Source organism: Myotis daubentonii, chromosome 12 (assembly GCF_963259705.1).
Source record: "Myotis daubentonii chromosome 12, mMyoDau2.1, whole genome shotgun sequence".
Taxonomy (NCBI): domain Eukaryota; kingdom Metazoa; phylum Chordata; class Mammalia; order Chiroptera; family Vespertilionidae; genus Myotis; species Myotis daubentonii.
In genome coordinates, this window is record NC_081851.1 from 42,097,692 (window position 1) to 42,108,743 (window position 11,052).

The window sequence follows — 11,052 nt, forward strand, 5'->3', positions numbered from 1 at the left end:
CATTCCTAAAATTTCATCTTGATGTACAGTTAAGATGTGTGCATTTTATAACATGTAAGCAAAAGTAGATTAAATTACCAGCCATTGCCCTGATAGGTTTGGCTCAGTGGATAGAGCGTTGGTCTGGGGAACTGAAGAGTCCTGGGTTCGATTCCGGTCAAGGGCATGTACCTTGGTTGCAGGGGCATCCCCAGTAGGGGGTGTGCAGGAGGCAGCTAATCGATGCTTCTCTCTCACCGATGTTTCTGACTCTCTGTCCCTCTCCCATTCTCTCTGTGAAAAATCAATAAAATGTATTTTTTTAAAAAATAAATAAATTACCAGCCATCATTACCTAAAAGATAAGGATATGAAATAATACAAATAATACAAATAAATAATACAGCAATTAAAAAATAAATAATAATACAAGAATAAACTCTGTGTTTCATGTACTCACAACTGTAAGCCTACATTGCTCACCCCTGTATGTTCTACTTCCCTGAGAAAGTAAACACAACATTTATGGAGAAGTTTGCATTTTCATTATTTGATAACATGAGCCTGGAATATTATAAAAAACGCTTTAGTTATGAGGATATCCAAAGCCAAAAACCCTGGCAGAGACCTTTGTAAAAGTGAAAGTGTTCGGTCTGAGTAAAAACAGCCCTCTTCCTTCGCCGCCTATGGTGACAGTTTTTGCTTCTCAGGGTTCCCCTTAGCCAGCAGCTCAGCTTCCAGAAATTACCAGCAGGGGTCAGCCTTGTACAAAAACCCACAGCTTGAGCCTTCCGTGAGTTGGAGCTTCCCAGTTCTGTCAAGTTGTCCTGGCCTTAGATCTCCCGCTTCACATCTCCAGCTACACTTCCCTGCCACCACCATCCACTCCCATGATCATAACATGGACCGGAAACTTCGCTGCCTTCCTCACCCACTCCAACACACCCTCCTGTCCTTCCACGTTTCCAAGTAACCCTCCAAAAGCACCCCTTGCACCCTATCAAGCCCGGGGACCTGAAGTTTCTCTCCATCCTGCAGTTCCCCTCTCTCCTCACAACCCCTGATCCAGCCCTGACATTACGGGTCAACAGCGTAATCACTTCTGCAAACACCTTCACCTCTCTGGCCATGCCATTAATGACTTCCCATTGCACTTGGCATAAAATACAAACCTAGGGCCCCCAAGCCATGCAGGCCCCAGCCCGGGGCTGATACTTCTCCCTCTTTGACTCAGACATTATACCTCCCACCCCACGCTTTGAATTCTTCCTCCACCAATATGAAAGTCATTTCCTCCAAGTCCACTTCTATTTTTTTTCTCTGACAAGGTGTTTACTTCCTTCAAAAGACAGTGTAAAAATACACCCCTATTTGTGTACTTGTTTGTTTAATGTTTGCCTTTGACTTGAGACCATGCACTCCACAAAGGCAGCAACCATCCTGGTTTGCTCATCTGTTGTACAAGTGGTGCCAAGCACTTGCTGGGTCCACAGTAGATGCTCAATAAATATCTGTTGAATTAGAATATCACTCTAGACCAAGGGTGGGGAACCTTCCTCCTGCCAAGGGCCATTTGGATATTTATAACATCACTAGGGGCCCGGTGCACGAAATTCGTGCACTGGGTGTGTGTGTGTGGGGGGGAGTGTCCCTCAGCCCAGCCTGCCCCCTCTCACATACTGGGAGCCCTCAGGTATTGACCCCCATCACCCTCCAATCACAGGATCGGCCCCTTGCCCAGGCCTGACGCCTCTGGCCTAGGCGTCCGGCCCGGGCAGCAGGGACCCACAGCTGCAGCGGCCCCGCGATCGTGGGCTTCGCTTTAGGCCCAGGCAAGGGACCCCTAGCTCCTGGGACTGCCAGCTTCGACCGTGCCCAGCTCCCATCACTGGCTCCACCCCTACTTCCTGCTATCACTGGCCAGGGAGGAAAAGGCACCTGGTTCTCCGATCATGGCTGGGGGGCAGGGCAAAGGCGGCCTCAGGGTTCTTAGCTCCCCCCTGGGTTTCTGATCACTGTCAGTGGCAGGGGGCTTCTTCCTGCTTTCCCTTTCGCCTCCCTGCATTGTGCCTACATATGCAAATTAACCGCCATCTTGTTGGCAGTTAACTGCCAATCTTAGTTGGCAGTTAATTTGCATATAGCCCTGATTAGCCAATGAAAAGGGTAGCTCGTACACCAATTACCATTTTTCTCTTTTATTAGTGTAGATTCGGGGGCCATACCGAATTATCAACTTAAAAATTAGCCTGCTGTCTCTGGCCAAACATTTAATTAACTCACGCCTAGTGCCTTGGCAGGGCCAGACCAAATGATTCTGAAGGCCTGGCTTATACGGACGTTCCCCACCTCTGCTCTAGACCTTGACCACACAAAGGCAGTGGACAGATGTGGGTCCTCTGCCCTTTAGAAAAAACGTAGCACTTTATCTTTGTGTAACATTTGTGCTTTCAAAGCGCTTTCATATCCGTTATCATCATAACTGCATAAGACAGGTTACATAAGATAGATAACTGTTATAACTCCCATCTAATAGAAGAAAATGAGGCACATAGAGAGTTGGCTAAACTGTCAGAGTAAGGACTAAAGCCAAAATCTCTAACCTACCCGACTGTGCATCTTAACTAGTATATGTAAATGCTCTTTTTTTTTCTTGTTCTTTTTTTCTTTTTCCTTCTTTTTTAAACATTCACAGTCTCTTGGTCAAACTTACAATGGAGAGGAAGGTTAATAATTAAATGCTCAGGCTCTAGGGGCAGACTGTCAAGGTTCCAAACCCAGATCCAATACTTGACCCGCTGTGTGACCTTGAGCAAATTACTGAATTTCCCCTGAGCTTCAGTCTCTTCATACATAGTCACTAAAAGCCTCAGTTCTATATATATATATATCTTTCTATTTATATCTGCATAAGACATACACATACAGTGCTGAACATGGTGCATGAGAGGCACCTAATCAAAATTAATTATTAATTGTGGAAGCCTTTTGAGAATAATGATTATGTTTCATACTCCTCTATAACTAACAATTAGCACAGTGAATTTCATGGTGATATATATTTTTTAAATATGTTTTTATTGATTTCAGAGAGAGAAAGGGAGAGGTAGAGATAGAAACATCAATGATGAAAGAGAATCATTGATTGGCTGACTCCTGCATGTCACCTACTGGTGATCGAGCCCAAAACCCGGCCCTGACTGGGAATTGAACTGTGACCTCCTGGTTCATAGGTCAACACTCAACCACTGAAAAGTGATATTTAACACTACACGACCTTCTGGCAGCACTGGGATTTCTGTTTTCTTGAACTTATCCTTATCTGTGAATACTGGTGACTTTAAAGATTGGGGGAAAAGAGTAATATATACCCTTGGTGTGACCATTCCCATGTGCATACCCTTTAAGACCTGATAAGTAGGCCCTGGCCAGGGCTATGCTCAGTTGGTTGAGCTTTGTCCCATGCACCAGAGGTCACCGGTTCAATTCCTGGTCAGGACACATGTCCAGATTGCAGGCTTGATCCCCAGTAGGAGGCGTGCAGGAGGCAGCCCATGGATAATGTTTCTTTTTCACAACGATGTTTCTCTTTTCTCTCTCTCCTTCCCTCTCCCTTTCCCTTCCCCTCTCTCTAAAAAATTAATAATAAGAAGAAGAAAACCTGAAAATTAGGAGCAGACTTTTATTCACCTGTTCTCTGTGAGTTCTCCCATTTTAGAGTCCATTTTCCTGTCCTTCTTTGGAAGAGTATAATTACTGTAATGTGCTTTCAGCCCCCATTTATCCTGGAGTGGCTTATATAATACAGCCAGGGCAGTTACCGTGAACTGACTTAATAAAGCATTGAGCTAATAGGTTAATCTCCACCCCCACAGGAGAGGATAGATAATTATAGAGTAGGATGCAAAGTAAGCAAGTCAGTTCTTTTTATGACCTTTTCTAAAGAAGTTTATTAGGATGGAAAAATCCCATGCCATTTGAAAAATCCCTTTATGCAGGATAAAGTGATAATTTAAAATAAACCTGCAAGGGAGAAGTAAAGACCATGACCTTTTATTTCATTTGCTTGGTCCTTTTAAAAATACTTTATGCTGTAATATTTTTTGTTTCCTGCAGTTATTAATACAAATATATAGAAATAATGGCCCATAATGACCCTTGTAAAAGAAATGAGTGCAAATTGAATGGAGGTTTCCTTGGAAGAAAGAACACAAATGATTAATAGGCTGCAATCTGTTAGAACAGAATAAAATATTTTTTTAACTATGTATGATGCCTTTTTCTCTATCTTTGTCATCATTAACATTTATTACATGGTTACCTGAGGTTACAAATCTGCAGTAAAAATTGGTTAAGAGTACAGTTAAAGCATTCTTCTCTATTCTGCTGCTTTTATAGAATTTAGTAAACTATTAACAGCATAGAACAGAACAGTCTCCATCTTAATGTTCAATAATCCAAAGTAATGAGGTCCAGCCTTCCAGTTTTAGTTTAAAAATTACAAATTAATTAGCTTCAATGGGTTCTCTTGTACCTACAGTGTTTTTGTTTGTCTGTTTGTTTGTTTGTTTTTAATGTATTTTTATTGATTTCAGAGAGGAAGGGGGGAGAGAGAGATAGAAACATCAACGATGAGAGAGAATCATTGATCGGCTGCCTCCTCCATGCCTCCTACTGGGGATTGAGCCCGAAACCAGGCATGTGCCCTTAACCGGAATAGAACCTGGGACCTTTCAGTCCACAGGCCGAAGCTCTATCCACTGAGCCAAACCATCTAGGGCTGTTTATGAGTTTTTAAAATAATGAATTGGGCCTTAGCCGGTTTGGCTCAGTGGATTGAGCATCGGCCTGAGGACTGAAAGGTCCCAGGTTCGATTCCGGTCAAGGGCATGTACCTTGGTTTTGGGCACATCCCCAGTAGGAGGTGTGCAGGAGGCAGCTGATCGATGTTTCTAACTCTCTATCCCTCTCCCCTCCTCTCTGTAAAAAACCAATAAAATCGCCCTAGCCTGTTTGGCTCAGTGGATAGAGCATTGGCCTGCGAACTGAAAGGTCCCAGGTTCGATTCTGGTCAAGGGCACATGCCCGGATTGTGGGCTCAATCCCCAGTGGGAGGCTTGCAGGAGGTAGCCAATCAATGATTCTCTCTCATCATTAATGTTTCTATCTCTTTCTCCCTCTCCCTCTCCCTTCTGACTCTGAAATCAATAAAAAATATAAAATTAAAAAAAAGAATAAACTTCTCTGCAAAAAAAAAATAAAAAAAATAAAAAATAAAAAATCAATAAAATATATTTAAAATAAAATAAAAAATATATATAAAAAAAGAAGATATAAGCCAAGTCAATTAAAAAAAAAGATGTTCATTATTATTGAGTTCGTCATTATTTTGTAGGCTTCTTCAGAAAGCTACTTTTACCAAAAATTCTAATTGATATATTTAATGTATATTGTATCTTTATTATACATTACCTAACTTTATTTATTTTATTGATTTTATTTTTTTGTTAATACTAACTCGAAGATGCTTTTCCATTGATTTTTAGAGAGTGGAAAGGAAGGGGAGAGATAGAGAGAGAGAAACATCAATGTGAGAGGGACACATCAATTGGTTGCCTCTCGCATGTGCGAGGGCTATTACCTCACTTTAGAATGTCTTGTTTTCCCCAAGTTCTTTGTGACTCCTTTTATGGACTTGAACACTCATCTTCCTACCTGGTTTTTAATAAAGTACTGTACCCTTTCCTCCTCTGAATAAAATACGGTAATTGTTGGAAATCAGTATGACTTCTTTAAGGAGCCTATATGGCATAATTCTTAAAGGGGCAGACATTGGAACGAGATTGCACGAATTTTAATCCATAATGTGGGATATTAGCATGATGCATCCTACCAGGCAAGCTATCCTGGACAAGATCATGGTGCAGAAAGGCTCACAGATCAAATAAACATGCTCAAGTCACACAGTTTGTTGAATCACTTCGTATATAGCGAGAAGCAAGTGGGTAAGAGATTCAGTAGATTGAAACATTTAGGAATAGGTCCAAGCTGGGTGGAGGACCACACTACCTGAACTTCCTGTTATGCAATGTTTGGCTCTTTCTGCCACACAGTCCCTGCTGATGGTGTGATTACAAAGACCAAGCAGGAAAGCGCCTGAAAAGCAAGAACAAGTACTTCTTGCCAAAAGCCATAGCGTGCCAATTAGCCTGCTGAGCAGCTGTGAATTGTATCTGCATCTCTTGGAATGAGCACTCGTGGAGCCAGGCCGGGTCTGTCATGGGTGTCACCGATGAGCGCCTGATTTTGGAGATGATAGTAAGTTATGTTAAGCCATGGCTGGTGTGCCTCAGTTGGTTGAGTGTCGACCCATGCACCAGCAGGTCGCCGGTTCCATTCCCAGTCAGAGTACATGCTCAGGTTTGAGGCTCGATCCCCAGTAGGGGGCGTTCAGGAGGCAGCTGATTGATGTTTCTCTCCCTTCCTTTCTCTCTAAAATCAATAAAAACATAAAAAAAGATGTTAAAGATATTGTGGATATGTTTGGGAAAAGTTTTTGAGATATATGCATTTGAAACAAAGCAGAAACACATGAGTATATCATTTTAGCACTCGGGGTCAGTAGAGCAGTTGCCTTACATTTCCACGTTAGTGATTTAGAAGGTGGTGGACAGAGTGTGTGCCTGAGCACTGGGCTCCTCGGGATTGTCCTAGTGCTCCCTGGGGCCGAGGAGGCCTGGGGGAGGTAGAGATAGGCGGTAGGGGTACAGGGGTGGGGAGACACCACCGTGTTCACCACTACAATGACTTAATGGTCTTATGGACAAATATGTATTGAAAATTAGGGTTGAACCAGCTTTACTACATTCTTGATTGCAGGACAAGTTTATGGCACCAAGGAAAAGCTTATTAAAGCTACAGCTATGATTATCAGTAAGTTCTATCCAATTTAAAAATAAAGCATTGTTTTCCATAAACGATGCTTTAGCTACTACAGAAAACAGTATGGGGGTTTCTTTAAAAATTGAGAATTGAGGCCAACAATAAATGGCGCCCGAGCACCGACAGTAACTGGAGGCACCAACATTAATGGCGTTGGACATCTGGGAAAGAAGCATTCGCCTGAGCGGAAACAGCACCAATAATGGTGAAAACTCCTCCAAGCCCATGTGGATTCCTGCAACAATGGATTCCAGAGAGGAACTGACCGGACTGCTCCAGCCACAGAATAGCAGTGGCCCCACGAGAACAACAGAAGAGAAACAGTCCAGAAATGAAGATGGTGAAAACGCCATGCCATGCTAGCAGTCAGCAGCTGTGCGTCGCTGCAGGTTACCCAGGACCAAACCAGAGAAGGTCCTACCTGCATTGCCAACGTTTGTCCACCATCCAGAACTGAAATATCATTGCTGACATGTACACATAAAAAGCTGTTGGACATTGAAATTGGGACTCTCAAGAACTGTTGGCCCAGAAAGAAACTTACTGCAAACTGATTCCTTTGATGCCTGGCAGCAATTTAAAGGGACATGATAGAACTCTGTCCTTTCCATTGAATTTAAAAATCTTAAAACATACATTCCTGTTAAATTTAAAAAATCAAAAAGGGTGAGATGCCGTAGACCAATTCCAGCATGTCATAATTTCAAGAGTTTCATCAAAAGGTTGATGAAACTTGGGGACTCAACAGGGTTGAGTCACACATGTAGTCACCTGTTGGGAATGGCTAAAGGCATTTCCCCAAACCTGAACAGGAAACTGATTGTGGTTGCCAGACAGTTAAAGGGCATCTTAATCTACATGTTATTGCCTCCTACTGGCCAAACACCTGAACAGCCGTAGGCTATTCCCCAAACTGACAATGCCTCTGTACCCTTTGAAACCTTACCCTTTGAAGTGTATTATCTCCACCTTGCCTTAGGACAAATTGTGTTAATAAAAGCAAGGGTCCTAGACAAGGAGGGACCCTTCAGTTCCTTTATCTGAAGGTCCTCTGACCCCCAATGCCTTTCAAAATTAAAAAAAAAAAATTAAGAATTGAATGACCATACGATCCAGCAATTCTTCTTCTGGGTTTCTGTAAAAGAATATGAAGACACTAATTTATAAAGATATAGGTAACCCTATAGCAGGGGTCCTCAAACTTTTTAAACAGGGGGCCAGTTCACTGTCCCTCAGACCATTGGAGGGCCGGACTATAGTCTAAAAAAAAACTATGAACAAATTCCTATGCACACTGCACATACCTTATTTTGAAGTAAAAAAACAAAACGGGAACAAATACAATATTTGTATTTGCATGTGGCCCGAGGGCCGTAGTTTGAGGACCCCTGTCCTATAGCATTATTGACAATAGCCAAATTATGGAAGCAACCTGAGTGTCCATGGATGGATAAATAAAGAAAATGCAAGTGAAATCAGACATACAAAGTCGGATTCTTTATGATTTTTTTTTACATAAAGTACAAAAACCAGTCAAAATTAATCTATGAGCCTGGTTGGCATGGCTCCTTGGTTGAACATCAACCTATGAACCAGAAAATTGCAGTTGGATTCCTGGTCAGGTCACATGCCCAGGTTGCAGGCTCAATCCCCAGTGTGGGGCGTGCAGGAGGTAGCCAATCAATGATTCTCATCATTAATGTTTCTATCTCTCTCTCCCTCTCCGTTCCTCTCTGAAATCAATAAATTAATCGATGAGTTTGAGATCAGAATAGAAATGATCTCAGTGGGAAAGAGGGTGGTGATTGAGAGGGAACAGGAGGAAGCTTTTGGAATAGTGCTAATGTACCGTTCCTGGATCTGGGTGCTGATGACATAATTGTGTTTAGTTCAGGAAAATTCACTGGGCTCTACACTTAGGATACTTGCACATTCCCATATGCATAATACACTTAGAAATAGTAAGTGTTTTCAAAGATACACAGCAACAAGAACACTCATATGTACAGTCTCTTTGGAAAACTGTTTGGCAGTATCTACTAATGCTAAAAATATGTATACGTGTGTATATATAATTTAATGTATATTACCCAGCAAGTTCATTCCTAGGTATAGAAATGTGTATACATGGTTTAAAATGTTCATAACAACAACAAAAAAGACTGTTCATAACACCAGTATCCATATAACCAAAAGCTAGAAACTGCCCAAATACCCATCCATGATAGGAGAAATAAATTGTGTCATAAATACATGATGAAATGAACAAACTACAGCTGCATGCAAAAACATAGATGAACTTTATAACTTAAAGTTGAAAACCCAGGTATTGAAACATATGATTTCATTTACATAAAGTTCAAAACCAGGCAAAACGAATCTATGATGTCAGAAGGGAAGATATGATTAACTTTGGGGGGTTTTGTGACTGGGTACCAGTGACAAGAATGCTTCTGGGGTTGTGATACATACTGTGTCATGTCTCTGAACATGACACAGGAGTGAAAACTTGGTGGAAATTCATCACGCCGAACACTGAGGACCTGTGCTGTGCCCTTTTCTGTACAGATATTACACTTCGATCAAAATTTGCTTTAAAAGTGCTCTCAGGTCTGAAAGCCCTTCTGATTTAAACATTCCCTAAATGCTATCTTGTCTCTGTTGGTCACTTTTTTTCGTTTTTCTTTTCAGGGTTATCAGAAAAATCATAGTACCATCAAAAAGGGAAGGTCTTTGTTCCTCCTGGCAGCACTGTGAACATAATATACATGTGTGCTCTAGAACATTCTAGTGACACAGCATTAAGCGACATCATCAATGTACAACAGCTGACCAGTTTGGAAAACAGAATAAAATGCAACGCTGCAGTGGCACGTGGCTTTTACCCCAGTCAGAGAAATCATTAACCCAGGCACTCTGTGGGGCAGGGTATTTGAGTAACCTTGTAAACCAAGCCAAGGAGCAAAAGTGGGAGCTGTGGCTGCCTTCCTCCTGCGGGAACAAGGGAAGAGAAATAATTTGGTGAGGAGCTCCAAGTCCAGCTGTTGGTTATCTCATTAAACATGTGACTGAGGACCAGTGACAAGATTTCTAAGAGGAAAAGCACCTTCAAGAAAAGGTTTAAGCGGCTGTAAAAACAAAAACAAAAACACAAAAAACCCCAACCAAAATACCACCCACCCCCATCCCCAACCAACCCATGGAAAACTTTCAGGGGAGCTGAATGGCCTGTTGGTTTACCTACTATACCACATGGTCAAAAACGAGTTAAGAAAATTTTAAATGTTTTGCCTTTTTCCAAAACGAACTTTCCCCTCCCTTGACCCCCACAGCCACGCCGGCATTTGTCAGCAGCTGCAATAAATAAAATGAATCACTTAGTGATGTGGGCCTACTCAGCCAGAAGGGGGCGGCAGACGCAGTTCGGGGAGGTTTCGGTGAAGCCAGAGAGTCAGGCACTTCCTGTGTATAGTGTCCATCGCACGCGTGGCTGCCAGATCACACCACCTGCAGTGAGCTACGGTGAATCTGCCTCAAACATGTTGAGCCGCAAAACAAACAAACACATGTTTAGCAGCCCTGCCGCTTAATAAATTAAGCACAAACTCCGTCTTCTTCCAGGTGAGCTCACGGTGACTGCTTCAGTGAAGGGTGGTGTCTTTTGGTCCTGTTGGGACAGCCTGAAATCGGGCTAAGGATATGTTATGAACCGTCTGGCGGGTGGAAGCAATGACAACTTTGTTTAGCGACCTCACTTACTGCATGCCCCTGGCTGTTCAAAAGTCTATTGCCCTTGAGGAGGGGTCCCCTGGGAACACAGCAAAGAGAACCAGCGTCCGTAAAGCAATGGCTTCCTCTGGTATTGAAATCGAAGCAGAACTCACCCCTAGGCCTTGTCATTACCTGGAAAGAAATCAGAATAGTTTCAGGACTGCCACCTTTTCAAGCACCACCAGAAAAACAAGTCACAGAGTAAAAATCCTCACCTGTGCCGGCCGGAGCGGCTCGGCTGAGCGTCCTCCTGTACACGGAAATGTAGCCAGTTCGATTCCTGGTCAGGGCACATACCTGGATGTGTTTTTCTCTCTCTTCGTTTTCCTTCCTCTCTCTAAGAATGTCCTTGGGTGAGGA